The following is a 13,679-nucleotide window of genomic DNA, read 5'->3' on the forward strand; positions in this document are numbered from 1 at the left end:
AAATCAAGATTGACTGGTGTGACTATGGGTGCCATCATTCGGAAGATTACCATTATTAACTTTTACAAGGCACTGATTTATCCCCGCCGAAAGAAGCTCTATCTGATGTCACTTATAATTCCCTGCTGTCAATGTGTGTCTATGGAAGCTAATACCGATATGGCAGAATGGCGGCTATTCCCGTACTCTCGTCATTTGCCGTCGATGATAAGATAATGGCAGCCGAAATCTGAAAAATCTGCAAACGAAAATTGTGATAAGATATGTATGTCGTTGGGTCGAGTAAACAAATTTAGCATTTTTCAGTTTCATAACTAATCAGTATCGGTTTAGCAGTTGGCCCAACTGGGCCATAGGCTGAAAACAAGTGCACATTAAAACGACGTGGAACCCGGAACTGTAGGAATCACTCTCTGCTTATAGTTTTCTGGAATCATATAACCTGCAAGACAAATATTAGCTCTAAATTAGAGCCTCTAATATGTGATCAATGTGTGCAGCAATTAAAACAATATAAAAGGAACAAATATGAGGAAAAAATGCAGTGACACATAGTACATTTGGCTGCTTCAGTTAAGCCTTTCACGTGATGTCGATACGTTTTTATGTAGTCGATAAACGCTTCATAGATGATAACGGTGTTGAATAAGCTAGTGTGACGAATATTATCTTGAATGTACCTGACCACTGAAACTCATTGTTCACAAGAAAAAAAAATAATATTATTTCTTATAAGGCAATTGAGGCAATAATAATGAGCATTTTTTTTAACATTTGACAATATTTAGTTCTGGAAAAAAGTATTGGGACGCCTAGTTCGATAAACAAAGTCATAAGAAGATTGTTGCATTTTCAAACATTTTCAATAGATCCAAAATGTCAAAGTGTTGTCAAAAAACTTTTTTTATGGTGATGATGGTCTAAGGCTTCTAGCGGTAGTTCGTAGATAAGCGGGTTCATTGTACTCTATATCAAGAGTAAAGTGATATAACTTGGCAAAAGTAACTTGGAAGCCATCTCTATTTTTAGGCCCATTTTGTTTACAACAGAGCATACTGAAATAAACTGAAATTGAAGCTCACTGCTGCCAACAGTGCGGATCGCTCCGACGAAATTTCAAGAATAAAATCTTCTTCAATTCATATGTTATAGAAAGTTCGCACCAAATTTTAGTATTCCTCTAAAATGCTTAAAAGCAACTCAGATCATGAAGTATTTTCTTAGGGTAACACGAGAGACAGTATTATTTTTCCCATATTTTGTATCATTCTAACCATTATAATGAAAAAGTTGCAGAATCAGTTTTAATGAACCGATGAAGCTGAAAATGTAATGGGTTGTGCACTACATACCTATGTATAATTAAAGTGATACATTTTTACATCGATAGTGGTATTTGACATTTGCTGCTTCAATTAGTTAGGGTAATTATAATGACTTCCCATATGGCCTTAAGACCTTAAGAGGAAAATAATTGTCATCGTTTAACAATTTTCAAAATCAGTTTTTTCGTTCAAAATTGAAGCATTGCTCATAAAACCGATCATTGCTGCACTTGCTATCTAGAATGTGGTGATATGATATTCATGAAGATTTCTTCAAATTTGAACAAAAAACTGGTTGTTCATTTTTGATGATTGTATTATTTATTCTTGAACCTTGAAGCTGGCATGCAGTTTAGAACTAGAATTATTCTATATCTCGATATTATTTTGCTTCGGTCGCTTTGTTCTAAATGTAATTTTATCTCCCCATATCTTGATATCTTCATGGTATTGATATTTCCATATCTCAATATGTTCTTGTTCATTTTCATTTTCTCTATATGTCTATATTTCAATTATTAAATATTATTCTTCTTCTTTCTCGCATCACGTTCCAAGAGGGACAGAGCCTGCTTCCCATCTTAGTGAGTATTCTTATGAGTACTTCCACAGTTATTAGTTGAGAGCTTTTTTGTCAATAGGGTCCTAAATTTCTGTTCCAATTTTAGTACCAAAGGCTTAAGTTTAAGCCAGAAACACACTTTTACTTGATTTTTCAATGTTCGCGCTGGTTTAAATCCAAACAATTTTTTCTGGTCATTGAGATTTTGTCACACCCCTTGGTTTCCACTCAAATTTTGGGTGTTTTTTGCTTTTCGTGTCCCTTGCGAAATATCAGACAGGGACAACCCCATTGGAATTTTTTTGGCGAAGTGAACGTCATAATTAAAAGTGTCAATGTTTGAGCGTGAAAAATTAGTAGCAAGGACACACTCCGTCGCGTTATTAAGGTGAAGATGAATCGAAGCCACACCTCAAATTTCCAAGAGCACAAATCTTGAGAAGCGAACACCCGTTTGAGCTGAAAACCTAATCGATTAGTCATCACCAGCTAGTGACCAATCGATTAAGTTTTCAGCTTAAACAGATGTTTGGTTCCCCAGATTTGTGCTCTTGAAAATTTGAGGCTTGGCTTCGATTCATTTTCACCTTAACAAAAAAATAAAAAAGGATTGCTTTAGGTACTAAACTACTATTGAAAAATATGACTTCTATATGAAAACTCATAATTTATTATTATGATTTTGCAATCTAATCAAATATCAGCTTAGTGTTCAAAGAATATGATATTTAGTAAGTGTTAAAAATTATCTGGTATGGAATATCTTAGCTTGGTATTCAGCAGCAATTTTTTTTTCTCGGGTATATCGTGTGGGGAATCACGAAGATACGCTGTGCCCTGTGAAGGTCAAAAAATTACAATTATTAAAACCGTTAAAAAAAAAGTGACATTGGTTCAAAGAAACTGCAATCGTGCGTATCAATAACAAAGCAAAAGAATCGTACTCTATTCCATTTTGACCCGCATCCGCCCAGCAAACGACTTTTAGATCTTAATAAAACGCAGATTTTCATGCAAGAAGATTGTTGGTATCTATTTTAGTTCAAAAGTTATTGAAGTTTTTGTGATAAAAATCATTGGTTTTCTTTTTCAAGGTATTTTATAAGAGTTTGAAAAATAACACATATGCAATTTTTTAATATAATATACAATTTTATTTTGTTTTTTGAATGTCGTCAAAAGATATTTTTTATGTTTGCCTTAATCAGAGATATTCACAATCAAAGTAGGCATGTTTTTGTGAGAGAAACAACAATAACTCCCAAACGAAAAGAGATAGCGAGTATCTCTACTCACCAAATTACGCATTTTTCATAGCTCTAAAAGTGTTTCATAAAATACTTTGATGAGATATTTGAATTGAAAACGCTAGAGCCTGACATCAGTTTCGTTTGGACCACCCTATGTCACCGTAAGGAAAAAAAATCAAATGGGTCAATATAAGAGATACACAAAACAACTTTCATTGGCAAAGTTGCTTAAAATTGAATGGGCTACAATTTTTCTGAAGCATGTGTAATATAGTTTCTACAAATAAGAAAGTTAATTACACAATTTCTATGGAAATGTGGTCCACCCTAATTTTCAATAACACCAAACAAAGGGCCTAACTAATACAAACAACTTTGTAGTTCCGCGTAGAACTGCTTTCTGGACCATAGTGCAGTGTGCTTCCGAGACCGAAATCCATCTCAATCTCGGCGAAGATTGTGCCGACGAATCAAAACAAGGATAAACAGTGCATGGCTGAGAAAGAAAAAAAAACGGAAAACGTGAATGGATTGTCGTCCGTCATAGTTACTGGACATTTTCATTCATTAAAGTTGAGTTCTTCGTTCAATTCGTTCATCTAGTGGTCAGTGTAATTACCCTGTTTGATCCTTTCGCAATAAACGGCAAGGCCACGGACCCCCCAAGTGAAGATGGATATCGACAAGTTGAAATGTGTTCTGTGCCACAAGTTTCCCGATTCCGAGGTGTACGAGTGTACAGCGCAGCATGTCGGTTGCATCGAGTGCGTTGATAAGCTCAACGTGCGACTCTGCAAGGTGAGTTTGAATTTGGATATAGGGCAAGTGTACCAATAGGGGTTATCTGAGAACAAAACAGCATAAGGAATCGTTGAAATCTTACGTATCGCAGCAGGGGGAGGCAGAGGGTCTTCCATAATGTTACGGTCCATACAAACATAGTATATTTTGCATACAAAAGCCGTTACGAGGGGAAGAAAGAGGGTCTTAATGGCAAATTTTGTGTTACGTGATATTTTTTTGGCAATTTCTCATCGTAATATGCTGTTTTTCATTACCCAATCTGTCATTAAACGGCCTACATCCTTGCGCTGAATTGTGAAGTGTAGTAATAGTCATTACGCAACTGGAGTTATAGTTCCGTAATGACTATTACGCATCGCTTTTTTATTACATAAATTTTCAGAAAATATAAAATACTGTTCAATGCATCCTGACATGATTTCGGATACTTACGAAATTGTACAAAATGTTGTACCGTCGGACGGGGCTACTTTTGATTCCAGGGGCTACTTTGGACACTCACCTTTTGTATTTATTAGCACCGTAAATATTAATCTGAGCTATTTTGTGTCTTCAGCACTTTTATTAACCAATATATGCTCTACCACTAGGCATGATTTTTTCTTGGAACAACATCAACAATAACAGGATAAACAAGAAAGCATTTCAAAAAATCCCGAATAAATATTCACAAGGTATAAAACATTGGATATACAAACATTGTTTGAATTTTACCCATGTCTTGGAAACTTATTGGGAGCATCACAAAACTATCAAATCGTCATGTTTCATGAAAATCTTGTGATTTGTTTTGCTTAAAATTGTTGTTTTATTAAAATAATTGATCAAAGGTCTTATTTTTGCGACTCTAATTTTATTATAATGTTTTGGTTTGTATATTTTACAACTTAAAAAAAATAAAATAAATGTTTGTAAAAGTGAACAGACATAAAACGCATATATTTTAATACGTACCAATGCCAAATTCACAACATAATCTCTAAAAAACAATTTTTCTTTATAATTTACATGAATTTGTAGCACAGAACAGTTGCATCCTTCAAATGCCTAAATTAATCTACTCTTAAGTCAGCTCTAAACTGCTTAGAAGCTAAAAGCATATTACAAAAGCAAACTTACTTCTTTACGATCATGCTAAACTTTACTTCATAGATTGCGTTTTTAATGAAAATTACTTACTGGTATTAAATTATTCACCGGTATCAATGTGATCCTTCAACATATCGTTCATATAACAGTAAGAATAGAAAAAAAAAGAGTTTTTGTACATAACTCATTTATCATCGCAGTACCTAGTAGTTGCGTCGTTCGTTTATGTCAACTTGAAAATCGAGCATTCGTAACTGATAGTTCCATTTAAGAGGAAGTTGAAAATTTAAGTTTCATACTGCGAACTGAGAATAGTGAATGGCATGTTTCGTTGAAATTTGTTATATATGTGTAATTGATTCTAGCTTTGCAATTTTCTACATTAAGTTTATCAATGAAAAACGTTCCATAACATCACAGTGGACGACAATTTATTGAATCAGTTTGAAAGTTATAAAAAAAATCATTTCATTAGCAAATTGTGAAAATGTCCAAAGTAGCCCCTTTTTTGTCTTGAAGGACACGCTTTTTTCGCTATTCTAGCATTTTTGTCATTTCTTGATGGATTTGCCTCATATTTTGCACATTTGTTACGTACATATACAACTTAAATATAGGCAAAAATTATCAACATCTATCCATAATTCTAAGAGTTACAAATCCTCAAAGTTAAAGAATGTGGAAATAATGTCAAAAGAAGCCCCGTTTGACGGTACGCAACTCGTTGCAGAACTTAATTTTTACAGCATTTGTCGTAAGTATCCAACTCGGCAAGCCCCGTCGATAATAGTACGACTCGGCAATTAAAATCATCATTCTGCAACTTGTTGTGTAAACTACTAGTTAACCCCTAACGAAAAGTAATGTAATAGTAGTTTACGCAACAAGTACTTATTGAATCCTGTTAGAACTTTTTTTTACATTAATTTGTTACAGGATCTCTACATTTTTTATCTTAATACTCTTGCAGAAATTTCTCCTTGAACATGTTCAGTAATTTCAACCGAAAAACTCATTTTGTAATTTTTTATGCTGTTCGTAATTACATTAATAATTGGCTTGTTTAGGGGTATCCGTTTTCTTACATATTCTGAATCTACGCTAAAAATTGAACTAGAATCCAAAGTTTCAGAATTTTTCGTGACCTGGAACCATTTTTAAATCACGTTCGAAATTAGTATGGAAATCAGTTTTGAATCACCCCTCGGCAAATTTTACTCCAGGACGAGCTGTCATGTAAATTGAAATGTCATTGAGTCGACGGATTGAAATCTTTTTTAATCATTTATAATGTCAAAATTAAGATATTGAAGCGCAATAAAATCGTGTTTTACTTAGAAAAATGTGCTTTTTCGATCAAGCTACAAAGATCCGGAAATTTTTAATCTCTAAACAACCCAATTGTCTTTGTTGATTTCATGTAAAATTCATTCAGGGTTTTCTTGAGTATTTTTTATTCCTTTAAGATATTAAGATATATTAAGATATTAAATTAAATTTCTCCCGACTGTTTTTTGAAATTCTGCTATAAATTAAAGGATCCCTCCCAAAATCCCCTTTCTGAAAACTTTCTCAGGAAACTCATAATGAAAAGCATCCTTAATCTCATTAAATACAAACATTTTGTATTTTGATCCCTCTGAAAACTCCCCTGAAAATTATTTTAGATATTCCTTCACAAGTTACTCTAATTTCCCTCCTGGAATTCTTGCAGAATTGCTAGGAATATCGAGAAATTTCTACAGGAATCATCTCCAAGTGTTTCAAGAATTCTATCTCAAGCGTTGCCCTTGATGCATTTCCCAAGGAATGCTTTCCGATTTCTGTTTTCAAGCATTCCTTCTACATTAAAAATTATCCCAATATTCCTATTACATTAAAAATTATTCCAGTTATTCTTCCAGTAATTTGTCTTTAGTAGTTTCAATACTAGGAACTTCTCCAGAAATACTTTCTGAGTATCCTACACAGGAAGTTTGCAGACAACCTCATATAATAATTGTGATTTAAGGAATTTCACCTAAATATTGTTCTCAGCATTACTTCTCGGATTGTACAAGGAATTAATCCAGGCATTGTAGAAAAAAATACTACAGTGACTACTACAGGATTTTTTCCAGCCAAGTCTCTGAAATTTTGGCTGGAAGAATTTCATCCAAGAACTCTCCAAACACGTCTTCAAAATTCATCCAAAAATTGTCAAAAAGATTTCAGCTTTTTTTTAGGGTTCCTTCAATAAATAATCCTGAAATTCAACCAGGAGTATCTGTGCAGGTATTCGTCCAGTTGTTATATTTTGATCCTCGCCATTTGAAACACAGATTACATCTCTCTCATTTTTTTTTAAATTTATGATGAATCTGTGGAAGAGTACCTAAAGGAATTGTTTGTATTATTTTTATAGGAATTCCAACAAGTGCTTTTTGACATTTTAGAGGAGTATCTGAAGAAATCCGCATAGAAGTTTAAATATGAACCTCTGTGTATACCAGGACTTTAGGTCATTGGAGAAAAAAACTAAGATTCTTAAACTAGTTTTTGGTGCTAATTCTTAAATATACAGAGAAGGTATCGACCTGGGAGGGAGAAACCAATACAAAATTTCTGTACGTCATAGTGAGCCGAGATTCCCCTGTCACGAACTGTCACTGTGAGCCCAGATCTCAAACATTGGACTAACATGAAAAAAGCGCGTAACTGATTAAAACACATTTCTCGATTACTTTTTCAAATCGACTAAAGTAACTTTCATACGGTTTTGAGAAAATTAATTCGGAAGAATCACAACCTGTCTTCTAAAACTGTTTTAAAATGTATCATCTTTTTAACATTTCTTCGACGTGTACATTTCTTAAATTTTGCATACAATGAGCTCGCGTTCAAAAACTATGGAGTTCCTATTATTTCACACAAGAATTTTATGACAAAATGATAAGTCGTTTTTTTCAGTTACTTGCGACGTTTTTCTACCAGTGTAAAATCGACTCAAGTAGTGTTTTGTTTTGATTCGTGGTTAAGTCACTTTGTCTCTCCATACTGCGGGGCGGCGAAAGTAGTGATTAGGTTGCGAAAGTTGAAAATCTTACCACAGACAAATAGACGTCACACTCTCATCATTGTTCATCGACCACCTTCTTAACGGTCGATTCAAAAATATGGTAGGTGGCCAATCCGCCACCCGCAGCGCTCGCATCGTTTTTGTTCGCGTTTTACGTTTATACACTACCGCCATCTGTTGGCCCGTCGGCCAAATACAATAATTTTAGCATTGGGCGCACATGTCCTCGTGACTATGATGATTTTGATCGAGATTTGTTCTAAGTGTTACGTCTGTTTGTCTGTGATCTTACTTTCGTCGTTTTGTAAATCCGGAAATTAAACGTTCTAAAAGTGAAAAGTTGAGTTGGTACAGAGCGGTACGTGTAGAATTCCGCCTGCTTAACACGTAGGATCGATAAAGTAAGTTTGTGTACTTTTTTGAGTTGAGTCTGTATGAATAAGATTTCGAGATTTTCGTATTTCTTCAAAAGTGATAAAAATCGAATGAAAATCAATTCATGCACATAACGCAAGTAATGTCACGTGAGCACCATTTATTTAATCTGATTGAACATAAAGCATTGAAAAACGTATCGTTCTACTTTATCCAATGAAAATATTTAGTGCATAGAAAACTGTGGCCCTTTTTTCATGTTTGTCAGGAAAGATCGAAGGTGCACAACAAATCGAAACTACCGATTTTCTCGAAGCCTGTCTTGATTGTTGTTGGCAAGCTGGAGTTATCTTGCAGTTCAAAATAACGTTGTCTTATATTTCGTGTGTAGTATCGGTGCCTCCCTCCCAGGTATCGACCAGTAATTGATTCATATTATTTTATTATGACTATGTCGGTCATGCGACTCATAAGTAAAGCGATTCTGTAGAAGATTTTTTTTAATGATGATATTAATATCTGGATAGGCTTCGCATAGGAGCGGCAAAATTCAAATTAATTAGGTGGTGAATAATGAGGTAGTGAAAGCCATCGGGGAACCAGTAACCTATCCACCTATTAATTTCATCATTTGCAAAAATGTTCTACGGACTCTCTTCACCTTTGAGTCACTTAGCAGAGATAGCCATAAGAATATAATATTATTTTTTAAAGGAATGCAGAATGATTTGTGGTAGAGATTTTAAATTATTTGTTATAGATTTTAAAAGAATTTTTGATGATGCATTTAATTAAGAATATTAAAGAGTTTTCAAAGGAAAGAGATCAATGAAGCCAGAGGCGCGTCCGCGTTCGAAACCATGGGTATGACAAACGTTGGAGAATATTGTGTGCACAGTTGAGCTAAAAAATAATAACTCTGGACTGCAAATTGCAAGTCACTATACCGTTTTGACTCATATTCCGAACACTTAAGGTCAACAGTGACTTCAATAGCATCTGATAGGCATAAATTAGCTGATATTTGTGAACATTTCAATTTCTTCGCTAAGTCTAACCGTTAGCTGTTGGGTGTACTGATAAAAATGTTTATTTAAGCTTGTTTAGTATTGTTTTTATGTATAAGTATGGAACAACATTTTGACTCAAATGCCGAACACTGCGTTCATTCTGTCTCATATTCCGAACACCTTGATTCAAATTCCGAACACACGACTAAATCGTATTCAAATGAATAATTTCGCAAATAAATTTATCTGAGCTAGTTTGTGTGGTCTCGAGCTAGAGAATCTTCACTATTCTCGAGGTTTGAATTGATTGGAACACGTTAAAATTGAATTTAAATTAACTGCCATTTCCTGGTAATTTGATGATATATTTCAGCGAAACATTTCAACCTTGTCGCCATACAAAAACCGAGTGTTCGGAATATGAGTCTGTTCGGAATTTGAGACAAAACGGTATTTGAAGGGCTCAAACGGAAACGGGTGTAAGTGACATCAGTAGACACACTGTTTTGAGATGAGTTGAGTTGAACTACTGTTTCCAAGCTTCTAACGATATTATCAGTTTATTTTTCCGCCTAACAGAACAAAATGTTAGATGAAAATTTTCTGAAAAAAATACTTCAAAGTAGATTTTTTCGCAACTAAAATTCGTCACTGACACCCCTTTGCTTCTTTAATGACCCCATCATTTTCATGCCAGCCGTTACCACAATACTAAGGAAGCTTTTCGTTTTGACAGGGCTCGTAGAGACTGAGTAGCTTGAAAATAGAAAAAAGATACCAAAAATAATGGAAAAGAAACCAAAAAAGGCTTAAAATAGACCAAACAGAAAACAAGAAAAAAAACGAAACCTAATAGGAGCCAGGATATAGGAGTTTTATTCTTTATAGCAGACAGTGATCTGAGATCCTTAATCTTAACTTTATTTAGAATTCTTCGTGAGGATTTTCCCAAGGAGAACCATAGAAATTATATAATATTAATATTCTCCAAAGATTGTTTCAGAAATTATCATTAAAATCCATCAAAAAATCTGTGAATTTTTTTTTCAAGAAAGTCCTAATTTTTCCAAGATTTTATCCAGTGATTCATCCATCGATTTCCCTGGGACAAGATTTGAACTAGGGATTTCTCTGAATATACCTTCAGCAATTGCTCCAGATATTCTTTCTAAGATTTGTACAGAAATTCCTACAGTTTTTCTTTGAGATTTTCTCAAGTAAGCCTTGATTTGTTTTTTCAGGAGTTCTTTCAGGAATGTCTCTAAGGAATTGTATGGAAATTTTTCTGAAAAATTAATCCGGGAGATTTTCTAAAGCAAATGCTAGAGCTCATTTGATAAAACTTGTGTAAGTTTTTAAGTCATCCTTAATGAACAAGGATCTATAAAATAACTCCTGGACTCTTGAGGAAGTTTAAGAAGATTTCCTAGATAATTTTCTAAGATAATCTACAAAAAAACAATCGAATAGTATTCTGCAGGATATTCTAAAAAAATCAAAAAACTTTGGACAGAATCTCTATAAAACTTTGTGTAAGAATGGTCGGAGGAATTACTGGGAAAAATGTAGTATGGACTGATGTGAAATCTTAAATATACTTTAGAAGATTGCATGCGATTTTTTTGAGAAACTTTAAAGGAAATGTGTGGTAAAACTGCACCAGTAATACATGGATGAAATGCTGGAAAATTCCTAGAAAAAAATAGGTTTGGTCGAATAATACTTTCACGGTATCTTACAGGGGTCTCTCCAGAAATTCTTTTAGTGATTTATCTACCAGTTCTCCCATAATTTTTTCTAGCAATTTTTCAAAGGACGCTTAGAAGAATGTACCCAAGATTTGCTCCAGCAAATCCTGGAGAACTCTAAAGCTAAAGCTAAGAATTCATCTACATTTCCTTCCAGAAATCCAATACTCTCCCTCAAAAAATTATCCAAGAAAAATATCCAGCAAAGTATCCAGGGGAATAACATAAACAAATTTGAATGATAGCTTATGCAAACCATCGAAATTCATGTTAAATTTGAATCTTTAGTGATTTGCTCCAAATAACATAATTGGCAGTTCATGAGGATTTCCACAAGTATTCAGAATTTTTCCAATCAGGGATTTTCCAACCCGTTATTCAGCCTACATTTTGAATTAGAACGCGTTTTAGACTCATCGTTTTGCGTGAAGATCGTGAATGAACTTTTGAGGACGCATGCAACCTCCAGCAAAACCCCTAACCCCACCATAATGGAAATCCTGGCAACTCTCATGTCGCAGGTAATTGCAAATAACGGCCAAATGACTGTTCACATAGGAGCTATGATCATATCACACAGTTGTTAAGATAATGCTAACATGCCTACCGTTGTAGCTACCTTATCAACAACCGGAGCCGGGTTTATTTGGCCTCTCAATTTGTCCAGACAATTCGGGTCCAATTAGTTCAAATCACGATTGACTGGTGTGACTTTGGGTGCCATCATTCTAAAGATTACCATTATTAACTTTCACAAGGCACTGATTTATCCCCACCGAAAGAAGCTCTATCTGATGTCATTTATAATTCCCTGCTGTCAATGTGTGTCTATAGAAGCTAATACCGATATGGCAGAATGGCGGCTATTCCCGTACTCTCGTCATTTGCCGTCGATGATAAGATAATGGCAGCCGAAATCTGAGAAATCTGCAAACGAAAATTGCGATAAGATATGTATGTCGTTGGGTCGAGTAAACAAATTTAGCATTTTTCAGTTTCATAACTAATCAGTATCGGTTTAGCAGTTGGCCCAACTGGGCCATAGGCTGAAAGCAAGTGCACATTAAAACGACGTGGAACCCGGAACTGTAGGAATCACTCTCTGCTTATAGTTTTCTGGAATCAAATAACCTGCAAGACAAATATTAGCTCTAAATTAGAGCCTCTAATATGTGATCAATGTGTGCAGCAATTGAAACAATATAAAAGGAACAAATATGAGGAAAAAATGCAGTGAATCATAGTACATTTGGCTGCTTCAGTTAAGCCTTTCACGTGATGTCGATACGTTTTTATGTAGTCGATAAACGCTTCATAGATAATAACGGTGTTGAATAAGCTAGTGTGACGAATATTATCTTGAATGTACCTGACCACTGAAATTCATTGTTCACAAGAAAAAAAAAATTAAATAATATTATTTCTTATAAGGCAATTGAGTTTGATATCTAAAACAAATGAGCATTTTTTAACATTTGACAATATTTAGTTCTGGAAAAAAGTATTGGGACGCCTAGTTCGATAAACAAAGTCATAAGAAGATTGTTGCATTTTCAAACATTTTCAATAGATCCAAAATGTCAAAATGTTGTCACAAAACTCTTTTATGGTGATGATGGTCTAAGGCTTCTAGCTGTAGTTCGTAGATAAGCGGGTTCATTGTACTCTATATCAAGAGTAAAGTGATATAACTTGGCAAAAGTAACTTGGAAGCCATATCTATTTTTAGGCCCATTTTGTTTACAACAGAGCATACGAAAATAAACTGAAATTGAAGCTCACTATTGCCAACAGTGCGGATCGCTCCGACGAAATTTCAAGAATAAAATCTTCTTCTAATCATATTTTATAGAAAGTTCGCACCAAATTTTAGTATTCCTCTAAAATGCTTAAAAGCAACTCAGATCTTGAAGTATTTTCTTAGGGTAACACGAGAGACAGTATTATTTTTCCCATATTTTGTATCATTCTAACCATTATAATGAAAAAATTGCAGAAGCAGTTTTAGTGAACCGATGTAGCTGAATATTTAATGGGTTGTGTACTACATACCTATGCACAATTAAAGTGATACATTTTACATCGATAGTGGTATTTGACAATTGCTGCTTCAATTAGTTAGGGTAATTTTAATAACTTCCCATATGGCCTTAAGAGGAAAATAATTGTCATCGTTTAACAATTTTCAAAATCAGTTTTTTTGCTCAAAATTGAAGCATTGCTCATAAAACCGATTATTGCGCTGCACTTGCTATCTGGAATGTGGTGATATGATATTCATGAAGATTTCTTCAAATTTGAACAAAAAACTGGTTGTTCATTTTTGATGATTGTATTATTTTATTATTTATTCTTGAACCTTGAAGCTAAAATGCAGTTTTAGAACTAAAATTATTCTATATCTCGATATTATTTTGCTGATGATTTCTTCTGTCGCTTCGTTCTAAATGTAATTTTA

The 13,679-nt window shown here is 34.1% G+C and overlaps 1 protein-coding gene across 1 annotated transcript in view; it reads left to right on the forward strand.

Moving 5' to 3' along the window:
* The first annotated feature begins 329 nt into the window (after nucleotides 1-329).
* The window catches only part of LOC5566597 (E3 ubiquitin-protein ligase siah-1), a 70,626-nt gene continuing 57,276 nt past the window's right edge, over nucleotides 330-13,679 (forward strand). The window contains exon 1 of the mRNA XM_021850322.1: nucleotides 330-399. The gene's annotated coding sequence lies outside the window, so the exon portion shown is untranslated. The remainder of the gene's footprint in view (nucleotides 400-13,679) is intronic.

This window comes from Aedes aegypti, chromosome 3, assembly GCF_002204515.2.
Source record: "Aedes aegypti strain LVP_AGWG chromosome 3, AaegL5.0 Primary Assembly, whole genome shotgun sequence".
Taxonomy (NCBI): Eukaryota; Metazoa; Arthropoda; class Insecta; order Diptera; family Culicidae; genus Aedes; species Aedes aegypti.